The following is a 15,819-nucleotide window of genomic DNA, read 5'->3' on the forward strand; positions in this document are numbered from 1 at the left end:
TTCTAGTGAAGTGTGAAGTTTTCTGTTACTTGCAAACCAAGGCATTCCTAAGTCCTAAAAATACTATCTTTCATCCCCAAGTCCTTTAAAAAATATTAGTATATGTGGCAATGACAACTAATTAGAAGTAATATTAGATCAATAAAATCTTGGTTAATTAAAATGAAGTGTTAAGACCCACAGTTCACAGTTCTAAGTTCAGTTAAGCTATAGAAAGTAATTAATTGATTCATTAATTGGAAAGAACTACATGTTGAAAGACTGCTGCTATTAGCAGTCAGTAACCCAATTTGATTGCTACAAATAGCCAATCTTCTGGGAATACTCAGAGATTGTACACACATACTGTATGTATATAACCTCTGAGTATTCCCAGTACTCATATATACATAGACATATAAGCTTATTCTCAGTACAGCATATGTGTGTGTATGTCTATATTCATATACATATATATCTATATACATCTACATACATACACACACTTTTCTCTTAGATAACATATAGAATATTTCACCTCTAGGTTTTTTTTATCATCTAAGAATACATATTGAAAATTGTCCCATATCAATTCAAAGAGCATTTCTTCATATCTTTTTTTTTTAATAGCTGCATGGTATTCTGCTGTGTGAATATCTTATGTTCTAGTCAAATCACTTTCGTATGGATGGGTGTTATGAACTGAATTATGTCCCTCCCCCAATTCATATATTGAAGTCCCCTAGCCCCCTTTACCCAAGAATGTGACTATATTTGGAGGTAGAGCCTTTACAGAGGTAATTAAGGTCAAATGAGGACGTAAGGGCGAGGCCCTAATCCAATAGACTGATTTCCTTATGAAAAGAGGAAGAGACACCAGAGGAAAGGCCATATGAGGACACAGCAAGAAGGAGGCCATCTGCAAGAAAGGGAGAGAGGTCTCAGGAGAAACCAACCCTCTTGACACCTTGATTTGAACTCCCCAGCTTCCAGAACTGTGAGAAAATAAACATCTGTTCAAACCACCCAGTCTGTGGAATTTTGTTACGGCAGCCTGGAAAAATAATACAATGGATATTTAGGTTGTTTCAAATATTTTTAGCACTATAATTAGGGCTATAATTAATAATCTCGTAAAATGTTGTTTCATATTTTTAGAAATATATTCTCAGGATAAATGCCTAAAGCAGAATTGTTGGATCAAAGGCTAAAAGGGTAGGAACAGATACTGACAAATTGCCCTCCATAGGGATCCCACCACTTTGCAGTCCCCAAAATGATATATTTTGGTGCCTGATTCCCCAGCAGTTTTGACAACAGGCCATATTAAAATTCTTAATTTTCACTAATCTAACAGGTAAAATGGCACACCAGTATGGTTAGTTTACATTTCTTTTAAGATGAGTAAAGTCGAGCATTTCTTTAAATGTAAGGGCCTTTGGTAAACCTTTTTCTGTGAACTGTCTGCACATGTCATTTATCTTATTTTTTAGTTAGATTTCTACTTTCTTTTTCCTTCATTTTTAAGAGCTCTTTATGCATATTTATGTACATAGATTGATGGACAGGAATTCTCTTTTATCTGTAATACATGTCGCAAATATTTATTCTCAGTTTTTACTTGCCTTTTGACTGTATTGCAAAATTTTTTATTTGGGAACCATTTTAAAATTACAGAAAAGTAGCCAGAATAGTATAATCTTTTGCCTTTTACCCAGGTTTGTTAACTGTTGACATTTTGTCACATTTGCTTTATTTCTCTTTTACTCTGAACATTTGAGGATAAATTGCAAATATTGAATCCCTTTCCCCCTAAAATCCTCCAATGTGAATTTTCGACAACAGAAAAACTTAAATTGATACACTATTGTTTAATCTGTAGATTTATTCAAGTTTTTCCAATTATCTCAATAATATCTTTTACAGTTTCTTTTTCTGGTCTAGGGTTCAATCCAGAATCGTGCTTTACATTTAGTTCTGGTTATCTCTTCAGTCTTCTTTAATCTAGTACAGTTCCTCACCTTTTCTTTGTCTTTCATGATGTTGAAATTGTGGGGAAGCACAAGCCATTAATTTTGCAAAGTGTCCTTCAATATGGATTTGTCTGATGTTTCCTTGTGCTTAGATTCAGACTGTGCATTTGTCACAGGAATGTCACAGGGTAATACTGTGTCTTTCCTGGTACAGCATAGCAAGAGGCACATGATGTTGACTCATTATTGTGATGCTGACTTTGATCACTTAGTTCAAGTGGTAACTGCCAGCTTTTGTCATTGTTGAATTACTATTTCCCTTTTGTAATTTTGTAAGTAATTTGTGGGGTGATAAAAATCTTGTTCCTTATCACACTTTTACACATGAGTTTTAATATCCATAAATGATTCTTGCCTGAATGAATTAATACTACAGTGTTTGCAAAATAAGGATTTTCTAATTCCATCATTTATTCTATAGTTATTCATTATCATTCCACTGTTAGGAAGTTCTTTTCCTCCTCTCTGTAACTCTCTCTCTATTTCTGTGCCTCTCTCCCTGTTTCTCTGTCTCTCTCCATATCTCTCTACTTGTCCACCTCTTTAAAGTCCGTGCAGACTCATGGACTCTTATTTTATTCAGTGAGTTATACTTCATTACTATCATTATTTATTTTGATGTATAGCAAGTATTTTTAATATCCAAGAACACTCACTTCCTGATTGTTTTCTCTTTTTGTAAATATTCTCACTGGCTGAAATAGGGATTGCTTTTAAATGTTCACGTCTCCATACTCAGTTTTTCTATCTTTTCCTCTTTGTTTCTCTTTCTTATGCAAATGGTTGCTTGCAAAGGGCTAAGAGTTTTTGGTCACCCACTCATCTTAAAATATAAAGGCTCATGCAGACTAATGCAAATGGCTGGTGACTCCTCCTCAGTTGTGTGGGTCCTTTTCTAAGAGGCTTTACAGTAAACGTGAGAGCATATAGTCATCTGATGGCAGCTTCACTTTAGGATATGAGATCATGAAAACCCCCTCTGAGAATCAGAAGGGCTTTTCAGTGAGATGCCAGCCCCCCATTTTGGAAGCTTCTGCTCTCTCCCCAAGCAGTTCTTGTAATATCTTTAGCTGACAGTGCTCCCACATTTGTCCTGGAGATGAACCCCTAACTGCTAGTTCTCCTGCAGCTCCATGGGTGGGCGAGGGGAGCATTTATGCATGTGAGTCATGGGGGCAGGGAAACTTGCATAGCTTTGCCACAGGCAATCTTCCAATTCACACTTTTTCCACAGTTTACCATCCCACCTCCCACACTAGCTCTTTCTACCTGGTGACTCCCTGCTTCCAATATTACTGGGCCCCTGGGGGAGATGAGCTCCAGGCTGAGCTGCAGCCTTCATTCTGGCAGTGGTGGGTTCCTCCATCTGTTTACCTGTCATTGTGCTCCCATTCACTGTCTGCCATCCAGACATTCATTAATAACTCACTCCCACGCTCCACACTCTTGGGGGCTTATTTCCTCTGGAACTTCTGTGTCATAATTTCAATAGAATAGAATCTCCACACGTGGTGATTACAAACGCATGTGGTCCACCATCCTGACCAAGAAAGTCACATTGTTATAAGATGGTATGGTTCAAGCGCATTTGACTGGGATGTAGAGTACTTATCCTAATTTCATCAACCATCAACATCACCATGTTCTTATACTCCTTTTCCCCACCAGTCCCTTACAGCTCCAACATTCTGAGATTCTTTAGGTAGAATGTTCCCACAGAGCTGACACCCATCAGCTGCCTCTGTGAGCCCGATCCCTGACATTTCCTCCTGCCACCTCGATGCATAACAAATGAGCATTTGTGTCACCTTCTCCTTTGCCACAATCCATGAACATTCAAAAGTTTTAAGTAGGAAGAGAATCAGAAGCAAATTATTCAGTGAGAACTGAGGAGTCTCAAAATGATGCAAAATCCTTTCACCCCCTTTTTACTTTAAAATCCTCTTCTAACAACAGTAGACTCTGCTCTTTCTTCAGACTTACTGTAAAGATGAAAAGGGGTGATATGTTTCCTCACCCATCATAAGGATCATGGCCGACACTCTTGTAACAAAAAACAGGTTAATAAGAGAAAAGTGTAGCAAATTTATTTAATCAAAATTGTACACGATACAGGAGTCTCCAGAAATGAAGACCCAAAGACACAGGGAAAACTGTCTGTTTTTATGGTTAGGTTTTATGAAGAATGGACAACCATATAAAATGTGATTGGATAAAGAGGATATTATCTAATAGTAATAGACTGTCGGGTCGGCAGGGACCCAGCAAGTCCTGTCTGTTTACATTCTTCTTGATCTTTCTGTGTAGCTTTTCTTCCTCCCAGGTATGGGGAAGGACCCTCTGGAATGAGGGTCCTCAAAGGACAAGAGAGAGAAAAAGAGTGACATTTCTAAGTTTTGACTCGCTATCACTTGCTTTGGAGGAGAAAAAGGGGCAGGAGACAAGGAGAGCAGAAGGTCATAGAGAGACTTTGCTTCTGAGGCCTTCCAATCTCCTTTAGTTCAAAGTACTCGGCATGCCAAGGCACATACTTTGGGGTATCATTTTCTGAAACCCAACACTACCTTTCCTAGAAACAAAAAGACCCTAAAAGTGAAAAGATCAGGCAAGGGAAGTAGCAGAAGCAAAGCTGCCTAATACTGCCACAATAGTGAGAATATATTCATTCATCCAAAGAGAAGCTACCAGGACTCAAGGACATTTAAAACACAGCCTTTGTTCTCCAGAAATCTTCAGATTCATCAATCATATTTCCAATCATGGGGCCAAATTGGAAAGAAGCAGTCAAGTGTTTCTTCTCTAGATGAATGTGAGGATGTATGAGATTTCACTGGTGGAGACTGCAGCCTACAGGGGTGTCCTTTGTTACTGCCAAAAAACCGCTAAACACTGGAATAAAAGATGTGAATCTCACCAAGAAGTAGACCTTGAAGCACATGGCACAGAGATGAGCCAATTCACAATGGAAGGAAGTGTGCCAAGGTGGTGTGCTAAAGACACAGGAAGAATGGATGTAGGCAGTCAAAGCCAGCATCTCATCTCACCTTATACTATTTGCCTATTTAGAAGAGACTTGCTGAAGTTAGTCAAAGATGGCACAGATCTTATGCAGAACATTATTTGAAGACGGGCCATTGCTTATAATAGCAAGTAGAAAAATTAGGTGTGGTTTATTTAGGCCAGGTTTAGCATTTGCCTCAGATATCTCCTGTGGCATAACAAACCATTCCCAAACCTGATGGCTTAAAAAAAAAAACAACCATTTTATTATACCTTATAAGATAATTTTGTGGCCAAAAATTTGACTAAGACTCAGCAGGGCAATTCCCTTATTTCATATGACCTCAACTGAGATCACTTGGTGACCTCTCTAGTGGTGGTATTCATGTGATTCTGATCTGGAATATCCAAGACAGTTTCACTCTATGTCTAGTGCCACAGTGATGCATGCAAGGCTGTACCCAGCTGGGACTGTGAACAGGAGTACCCATGTGTGACTACTTCAGCACTGCAGTCTCAGAGTAATTGGACTTCTTACATGGTGGTTCAGGGCTGCAAGTGAAAGTATTGCAAGACATGGGAAGGGGACTATGACAGTGCCTTAAAGCCTGAGCCAAGATATTGCCACAGTATCACTTCCCCTGTATTCTATACACTCACAGAGCTGCCCATACTCAAGAGGAGGGGATCTGGACCCCACTTGTCAATGGAGGAATATCAAAGAATTTGCGGCCATCTTAAACCACTACAGCATTAAAAAGGAGACTAGAGAACAGAGTACTATGCTATCCCACTGACAGGATGACTAATCCCTGGGCTTGCCCATGACTTTCAGGGCTAAAACCAGGACCATTCCAGGCAAACTGTATCAGTTGGTCATGCTATTTACTCAGCCCCATTCTAGATTCACCTTGACTTTGACAGACATGGAGGCTGTATTAGTCTGTTTTCACACTGCTATAAAGATGCTACCTGAGACTGGGTAATTTATGAAGAAAAGAGGTTTAATTGACTCACAATTTCACATAGCTGGGGAGGCCTCAGGAACCTTCAATCATGGCAGAAGGCAAAAGGGAAGCAAGGTACGTCTTATGCAGCATCAGGAGAGAGAGAGAGTGAAGGAGAACTGCCAAATACTTTTAACCCATCAGCTCTCGTGACCACTCCCTCACTATCATGAGAACAGCATAGGGGAAACTGCCCCTATGATCTAATCACCTCTCATCAGGTCCCTCCCTCCACACGTGGGGATTACAATTCAAGATGAGATTTGGGTGGGGACACAGAGCCAAACCATATCAGAGGCTCTCCCCATTATTGTTTTCTGGTGTCTTGTAGAAGATGTGTGTTTGTGTAGGTGTGTGGTTCAAGAAAACAGCTTAGAAAACAGCTTTCTGAGATTGATATAGGTACTTAAAAGTAATGAGGAGAAAATGCACCATAGTAGAAAATGGAAAGTAAGGAAGTAATGTACCATGCTATTTTCCCCACAGGTACTATTAGAATTTAACATTTTAATCATTCTCACAAAGCTTGCATTTCGCTTCCCCTTCTACTGACCCCTCCTTATCCAAGTGTCCAGGGATGGATGAATATCTCAGTGTAACAGAAAAACAGAAAACATAAGTTCAGATTCCTTCTTTGCCACACCTATTAATAATGTGACATTGAGCAAACCTCTCTGAATCCTTGTTCCCTCGCTTCAAAAGCAGGGATGATTTTATCTGCTTATCCATGTTTGATTGTTCATGTGCACATCCGATGAAAACTCATATATTTATTTAATATTTTTATCAATGAGTTGGGTATGAGCCCTGATGGCATAACAGAGATTTTAGGCTATATGCAGCTTTAAATGGACTGCTAAACCAGATAATGCTCATAAATCCACAAAGATTTTAACTGGCTGAACTGATGGGATAAATTTAATGAGATAAACTTAGACAAAATTACAAATTTTGGACTTTAGTCTAAAAAGGAAAAAAAAATCTGAAGTACAGAATGAGGAACACGGATTAGTAGCAACACATAGGAAAGGATTTGGGAGTTTTAGTTGCTGACGGTTGGGCGTGAGTCAAGAGTAACACATGATGACCAAAAATAAAAGCCAAACTAGCCTTGGGATGATTAAAGCATGTCTAGAACTAGACCAAGAGGGGTGCTCATTGTCTTCTAAGCTCAAATGGAGGAGCTACATTTGGAGTATGTATTCATTTAAAGATACCACTCTTCAAAGGAATTGAAAACAACTGAAGCCTGCTCAGAGAAGAATGTACAAGATAGAATGAGAACCTGAAACTTGGAATAGCTTTAGTCTAAAGAACCAAAAACTACTGGATGACTGGATAGTCTTATTTATTTTTTTATTGAGACAGAGTCTTACTCTGTCAGCCAGGCTGGAATGCAGTGGCGTGATCTCGGCTTAGTGCAACCTCTATCTCCCGGGTTCAAGCAATTCTCCCATCCCACCCGCCCGAGTAGAGTAGCGGGGACTACAGGTGTGTACCACCACGCTCGGCTAATTTTTGTATTTTTAGTAGAGACGGGGTTTTGCCATGTTGGCCAGGTTGGTCTCGAACTCCTGACCTCAGGTGATCCGCCTGCCTTGGTTTCCCAAGTGCTGGGACTACAGGGGTGAGCCACCGCACCCGGCCTGAATAGACTTCTTTAAGCACACTATAAGTAACAGATTGGGTCTTAGTCCCACATGCAGAGAAATAAGGCCAAGGCATAGGAGTACCAGGGAAACAGATTTTAATTATTACGAATAAATATCAACTCCTACAGAGCTATGTTCATGTTGTTCAGGTGCTGTGAATGTCTCCACTAAAACTCATGTTAAAATTTAATTGTCATTGTAACAGTTTTAAAAGGTGGGGCTTTTAAGAAATGACCAGGTCATGAGGGTTCTACGCTCATGAATAGATCACTACTCTGATCACAGAAATGAGTTAGCTACCATGAGAGTGGGATCCTGATAAAAGAATGGGTTTGGCCCCCATTTGCTCTGTCTCAAGCACTCACTTTTGTTTTCTACCCATCCACTATGGGATGACCCGCCAGCACTGTGTCCTTGGAACTTCCCAGTCTCCAAAACCGTGAGCTGAATAAACTTCGTTTTAAAAAATAAATTGGTTGGGTGCAGTGGCTCATGCCTGTAATCCCAGCACTTTGGGATGCCAAGGTGGGGAGATCACTTGAGGCTAGAAGTGCTAGACTAGCCTGGCCCAACCCTATCTCTACTAAAAATACAAAAATTAGCAGGCATGGTGGCACATGCCTGTAATCTCAGCTACTTAAGAGACTGAGGCATAAGAGTCACTTGAATCCAGGAGGCAGAGGTTGCAGTGAGACAAGAGCAAGCCATTGCACTCCAGCCTGGGCGACAAAGTGAGACCCTGTCTGAAAATAAACAAAATAAAATAAAACAAAATACCATCTGTGGTATTCTGTGATAGCAGCAGAAAACAGACTAAGACAGAAAATTGATATATAGAGGTGGGACCATTGCTATAACAATACCCAAAAATGTGGAAGCAGCTTTGGAACTAGGTAATGGGCAGAGGCTGTAAGAATTTGGGAGGCAGGCTAGAAAAACCTATATCGCTGTGAATGGAGCATTAAGAGTGATTATAAAGAGGGATCAGAAGAAGACTAGGGAAAGTCTGAATCTTCTTAGGGATGACTTAAGTGGTCATGACCAAAATGTTGATAGAAATATGAACAGTAAAAGTAACTCTGACAAAGTCTCAGATGGAACTGAAGAACAGGATATTAAAAATTAGAGCAAAGGTCATTCTTGTTGTAAAGTATTAAAGAACTTGGCTGAACTTTATGCAAGCCCAAAATTGCTTTATGGAAGGTTTGGAATTTAAGAGTGATGAACTAAGATATATGGCAGAAGAAATGTCTAAATTGCAAAGCATTTAGGCTGCTGCTGCTGCCTGACTACTTTTAACTGCTTATTGTAAGATGCTAGAAGAGAGAAATAATTTAAAGACAGAATTTATGACTAAAGCAGAGTGAAAAGATTTGGAAAATTCACAGCATGGCTATGTAAGGAACAGAAAAGTATGCATGGGTATGGCCAAATGACTGTTTGCTACAGAGATTAGCATGGATAGAAGGAAGGCAGATGCTATTCATCAAGACTCTGAAGGCATTTCAGAGATCTTCAAGGCTGCCTTTCTTTCGCATCACAGGCCCAAAGCTCTAGTAGGGCAGAATGGTTTTGGGGAATGGGAACAGGGTACCCTCTGCAGGCTCACTGTCCAGGGCCACCTTGCTACTCAGCTCCCTGCACTCTGGCGTAGCACCCCTTGTCTGCCCCAGCTGTGGCTCAAATGGGCTCAAATATGGCTCAACTCTCTGCTCTGAAAGACACACATGGTAAACCTTGGTAGTGTTCACGTGGTGCTAATTCTGCAAGTGTGCAGAATGCAAGAGCTGTGAAGGCATGGCTCCCTCTATCTGGATGGCAAAGGATGCTGCAAACCACATGTGAAAACCTAGGCAGACATCTGCCACAGTCAAGTGTGGGAGTGGAGAGTCACAACAGAAAGCCCTTACTAGGGCAATACTCAGTGAAAGCATGTGGTTAGGGCCACCCCAAAGACCCCAGAACTGTAGAGCTACTTGCATGCAATGCCAGCCTGGGATAGTTGCAGGCACAAGACTTCAACCCCTCCAGTGTGCCCAGGAAGTAGGTCATGGAGTCAAAGGACTCCAGCTTTTTTTTTTCCTTGCCTCATGTGATCATATTCTCCAGCTTTAAAAATTAATGTCTGCCCTTTTGGGTTTTACACTCACTTAGGGCCTGTTACGCTTTTCTTTTTGCCTATTTCTTCCTTTTGGAATGGGAAGGTCTATGCTATGTCTGTCCCACCGTTGTATTTTGGAAGTAGATACATTGTTTTGATTTCATAGGCTCAATAGCTGGCAGAATTTACCTTGGGGTAAATCATGCTTTCAGTCTGTATTAGTCTGTTTCACACTGCTGTAAATAAATACCTAAGACTGGGTAATTTATAAAGGAAAGATGTGTAATTGACTCACAGTTCTGCATGGTTGGGGAAGCCTCAAGAAACTTACAATCATGGCAGAAGGCAAAGGGGAAGCAAACACCTCATCCCAAGGCTGCAAGAGGGAGTGAATGCAAGAATGAGTAGGTGCCACACTTTAAAACCATCAGCTCTTGTAAGAACTCACTCACCGTCATGAGAACAGCATGGGGGAAATCAACCCCATGATCCACTTACCTCCACCTGGTTCCTCTCTTGACACATGGGGATTGCAACTAGAGATGAGATATGGGTGGGGACACAGAGCCAAACTATGTCAGAGTCTCATATATATTTGATTTAATGAGACTCTGGAGTTTGGACTTTTGAGCTGATGCTGGAATAAGTTAACAATTTGGGGGCTGTTGGGATGGAGTGGATGTATTTTGCATGTGAGAAGGACATGAGTTTTAGGGGACCAGAGATAGAATGCTAGGGTCTGAATGTTCCAACCAAAACTCATGTTAAAATTTAATTCCCATTATAACAGTATTAAGAGACAGGGTCTTTAAGAGGTGGACTAATATCGTTATTGGAGGGTGGGCCAGTTATCACAGGAATGAGCTCCTCATAAAAGGGAAAGTTAGGTCCCCATTTGCTGTCTCTGTCTCATTCACTAACTTCTACTTTCCACCCTTCTGCCATGGGATGACCCTCACCAGATGCCAGTGCCACACCCTTGAACTTAACGGCTCCAGAACTATGAGTTGAAAAAAACTTCCTTTTCTCTACAAATTACCCAGTCTGTGGTATTCAGCTATCATAATAGAAAATTGGCTAACATAGCAGGCCATGGGACTTCGCTTGAAGCAGGGAATAGAATGAGAGCCCCTGGGCACTAAAGCACTAGAAGGATATGGCAGACCATATTTTCTAAAGACATCCATACCAATATGTATTCTATTTCATATATTTTTACAGTGTGATGTTTAGAGCTCAGGGAATAAGTTCCTGATAACAATGAGAGGAAGTGAGAAACAAGTGAGTCCATGTGGGGAGCAGGTGACACCTCAGTCAAGAACTTAGTCATAGGGAAGCGGTAACTCCAATTCCTGGGACCATGTTTGTGGAGCAAATTATACATTATTGGAAAATGAGGGTAAAGACAACCGGCATAAAGTCACAACTCTTGCTCTATGCTCTCCAAATCGTGCATTATATCACGATTGATCCATTTACCGCAGTAACTTTTAATTATTTGTTTAATTGGACTTTTAACGTCTAAAGAGTGAAGATCAAATATCTTCATGTCCCCAGTGATTAACATAATATCTGAAAGAGAGCAGCAACTCAGTATTTGTTTGATAAATAGGTAGAGAGAGAAAATAACCGGTTGGCTGGCTAGCTCAGTGGATAAATGATGAATAGATAATAAATAATCGATGGGTGGATAATAATTTCTCTTGGATCTTGAAGGCTGGCAAGCCTACCATACAAGCATGGACTTGTTATTCCGGCACTTGGCTGACTTTCTTACAGTCCTGAAACTGAAGGAAATATATTTTTTAAAGTTTTTGGTTATCTCTTAATGATAACCTACCTAAAGGGCTTTGTCTTTTTTTTTTTTTAAATTCTCCATGAAGCAGAACCCAAAACACAGGCATGTGCAAGTAACCTATTGGAGAGTTGATCCCAGGAAGCGCTGGTAAAAGAGGGAAAAAGGAAGACAGGCAAGAGACAGGAGCCAATGAAACATGCATTAATGAGTTTACTGCTTGAGAAACTGTACTCAATCCTTGTGTGAATATCTGGGAAATAGTGTAGAAGACATCTCAAAGTTGGCTTATCCAAAAAGCAAGGGAGCTGGAGTATTTATCCACCAGCGCCCATCTCTCATTGGGTGAGGGTTAACCTCATGAAAAGGTCAACCGCTAGCATGTCTGATCTGCCCACATGCAGGCAAAAAAGTACCTGTGGCCAAAAAAGGAGAGTTGTGAGAGCTAGGGGCATGAAGCTTTCCACCTATATTCAAAGTGAGTACTGAGGGCTTACCAGCAGGACACTGACAACTTCCACTGCAGGCTCCCTTCCACATAGACCTTAAGCCCTGCTCATGTGGTTTGGAGACAGAGACGATCAGGCCCCTGGGTTTCAGGACACTCTCTGATTTGGGGCTGAGGGATATTTCCTGATGATAAAGGAGGTTGAAGTCAATCCTGTGTCACCTTCACTCTGTTTGATCCACTTGGGAACTATGGAGGCTACACAATTCCTGGTACATTTTTGAGCTTTATCCTACCCATACCCATGTACTTACACCTCAATGAATTCTTGTTATCCTATGTGTTGCTATAATGTTTGTTTTTAATCAAAATGTTGTTCATTAAAATCCTTTTGCTTTTGCAAGGTTCCTTGTCTTCTGCCTCACTCTTCTGTCTTTCACAGCATTGACGAGACCTGGAAAGCTCTAACAGTGATAGAGAAACTGAGACTCAGGTACCGGAAATAACTTACAAAAGGTCACCTACCAAAATTAAAACAGAGCTAGGATTACAATTAAAGTTTCTAGGCTTCTAGTTCAGAGGTTGACCAACTATGGTGCTTGGGCCAAATCCAGTCCACTTCCTGGTTTTATAAACGGAAGTTTGATTAAGGCATTTGTTACATATTATAGAAGTTTTTTTGACACTACAATGGCAGAATGGAGTAGTTGCAACAGACATTGTAGTGTTACAAAAAGTCTTCCAGTACCTGAGCCTTAGTTTCTCTATCACTGTTAGACCTTTCCAGGTCTCGTCAATGCTCTGAAAGACATCATGCCTGTCCTTACTTTAACTTCTAAATGCCCAACCGTTCAAGCAAGAACATCCCTCAATAGTTGCATGGCTTTCTGTAAGGAGTGGGTCATTTTAGATGTGTATCTTTCATGTTGGAACCTGAGAAGTGGAGGCTAGGTGGGAAAACACTAGACTTGAATTCAGAAGATGTGAACTGGAGTCATCTTTGCCTCTTAGCTGCATAATCTTGGGCAACTCACTCAACCTTTCTATACCTTGGTTTTCTCATCTATAAAATGGGGAAAATTGCCTACTTTTATGGGTCACTGTGAAGTCTAAAGGAGACAGGCTGTATGTGAGAGGACATTGTTTGTGTGTAATGTGAGATAAACTGGGGAATAATAGGATTAACAACAGCCTAGAACAGGGCAAACATTTTCTGTAAAGGACCAGATAGTTGTTTATATCCCGTTGAGAGGGAGAAGTCCACCGTTTCCTCTACCCTGACTATTATCTCTCGGTGTCACGCTGTGTCTGGAATTGGTGGGTTCTCGGTCTCAGTGACTTGAAGAATGAAGCCAAAGACCACCGCAGTGAGTGTTACAGTTCTTAAATATGGTGTGTCCGGAGTTTGTTCCTTCAGACGTTCAGATGTGTCCGGAGCTTCTTCCTTCTGGTGGGTTTGTGGTCTCGCTGTCAGGAGTGAAGTTGCAGACCTTCATGGCGACTGTTACACCTCTTAAAAGCAGTGCGTCTGGAGTTGTTCGTTTTTCCCGGTGGGTTCGTGGTCTTACTGGCTTCAGGACTGAAGCTGCAGACCTTTGCGCTGAGTCTTACAACTCATAAAGGCAGCGTGGACCCAAAGAGTGAGCAGCTGCAAGACTCACCACCAAGAGCAAAAGAACCAACCTCACTTGCAGCTGGCTAGCTCTGGCAGTCTGCTTTTATTCTCTTATCTGACCCCACCCACATCCTGCTGATTGGTCTATTTTACAGAGAGCTGATTGGTCTATTTTACAGAGAGCTGATTGGTCCATTTTGACAGAGTGCTGATTGGTGTGTTTACAACTCTTGAGCTAGACAGAATCACAGAGTGCTAGTTAGCTAGATCCAGAGTTAGCTAGATACAGAGTACCAATTGGTGTATTTACAAACCCTGAGCTAGACACAGAGTGCTGATTGGTGTATTTACAAACCCTGAGCTAGACACAGAGTGCTGATTGGTGCATTTACAAACCCTGAGCTAGACACAGAGTGCTGATTGGTGTATTTACAAACCCTGAGCTAGACACAGGGTGCTGATTGGTGCATTTACAATCCTTGAGCTAGGCACAGAGTGCTAAACGGAAAAGTTCTCCAAGTCCCCACTAGGTTAGCTAGATACAGAGTACTGACAGGCTTTTACAAACCTTGAGCTAGACACAGAGTGGTGATTGGTGCACATATGATCCTCCAGCTAGATATAAAAGTTCTCCAAGTCCCCATCCAGTTCAAGAGCCCAGCTGGCTTCACCCAGTGGATCCTGCACCAGGGCTCCAGGCGGAGCTGCCCGCCAGTCCCGAGCCGCACCTGCACTACTCAGCCCTTGGGCTGTCCAAGGGACGGGGCCACAGAGCAGGGGGCGGCGCCTGTGGGGGAGGCTCAGGCCGCACGGGAGCCCACCACAGCCGGGGAGCTCAGACATGGCAGGCTGCAGGTCCCGAGCCCTCCCCTGCGGGGAGGCAGCTAAGGCCCCGCGAGATTTTGAGTGCGGCGCAGGTGGGCCGGCACTGCTGGGGAACCCAGTGCAACCTCCGCAGCTGCTGGCCTGAGTGCTAAGCCCCTTACTGCCCTGGGCTGGCGGTGCCGGCTGGCCGCTCCGTGTGCGGGGCCTGCCGAGCCCGCGCTGCCGGAACTCACACTGGCCCGCGAGCGCACAGCCCACACCTCTCCTTCCACACCTTCCTGCAAGCAGAGGGAGGAGGCTCCAGCCTCAGCCAGCCCAGAGTGGGGGCTCCCACGGTGCCGTGGCGGGCTGAAGGGCTCCTCAAGCGCCGCCAGAGTGAACGCCAAGGCCGGAGACTGGAGGCCGAGGAGGCGCTGAGAGTGAGGGCTGCTAGCACAGTGTCACCTCTAAATGCCTTCTCTTAGTTTAACTCCTGACTACCCACGGTGGTGTTTTACATATATTTTTTTCATCCAGGGTTCCTGGCTTATAACTCCCATAACCTTTGTTATGGTCTTTTGTATAATGTTGGGTATGTTAGGCCTGAGGAAACAGTATCTCTGGAACCTTTTTTCACCTTCCCCTAAGGAGGACTCTGATCTTCCCTGATCTTTCTGAGTGTGAATCATAAGACCCTCATTCCAGAAAGGGTCCTGCCCCATACCCTGGGAAAAGGAATGTTGACATCATGAAGCTTCCATAAAAACCTAAGAAAACAAGAATTGAAGGCAGCTTCCAGATAGCCAAACGTGTGGAGGTTCCTCCTGGAGGGTGGCACACCCTGGGAGGGCATGAAAGCTCTGCGCTCCTTTACCTGTACCTCACCTTATGTGTCTCTTCATTGTATTCTTTGTAATATCCTTTATAATAAATCAATAAATGTAAGTAAATGTTTCCCTGAGTTCTGTGAGCTGCTCAAGCACATTAATCAAACCCAGAGAGAGGGTCATGGGAATCCCGACTTGAAGCCATCTTGCAAGAGCAAGAATGAGCCACAACCCTGTGGGATCTGACACTGTCTCCAGGTAGATTATGTGGGAATTGAATTGGAGGACACCCAGTTGTTGTCCGCTGCTTGATATGTGGGCCAAAATGCCCACATTTAGTCACGAAAGTCTTCTGTGTTGATTGTTGTGGTGTGAGAGCAGAGGAAATACATGGTTGGAGTTGTTCCGAAATACCCATTCTGCCAAGCACCTTGTTCAACGGACTCATGACTTTCTGTATGGCTTGAATAATATTAGATATATGTCTCTTACGTTTTCTTTTTACCTTCAACCCAAAGAGATAGCTCTGCAAGATAAATTATAAGAATTCGGGACCAT

At 42.3% G+C, this 15,819-nt stretch overlaps 1 pseudogene; it reads left to right on the top strand.

Annotated features, from left to right (window-relative positions):
• Positions 1 to 15,819, top strand: part of LOC105538183 — a 143,165-nt pseudogene that overhangs the window by 47,009 nt on the left and 80,337 nt on the right.

Source organism: Mandrillus leucophaeus, unplaced genomic scaffold (assembly GCF_000951045.1).
Source record: "Mandrillus leucophaeus isolate KB7577 unplaced genomic scaffold, Mleu.le_1.0 Scaffold186, whole genome shotgun sequence".
NCBI lineage: Eukaryota > Metazoa > Chordata > Mammalia > Primates > Cercopithecidae > Mandrillus > Mandrillus leucophaeus.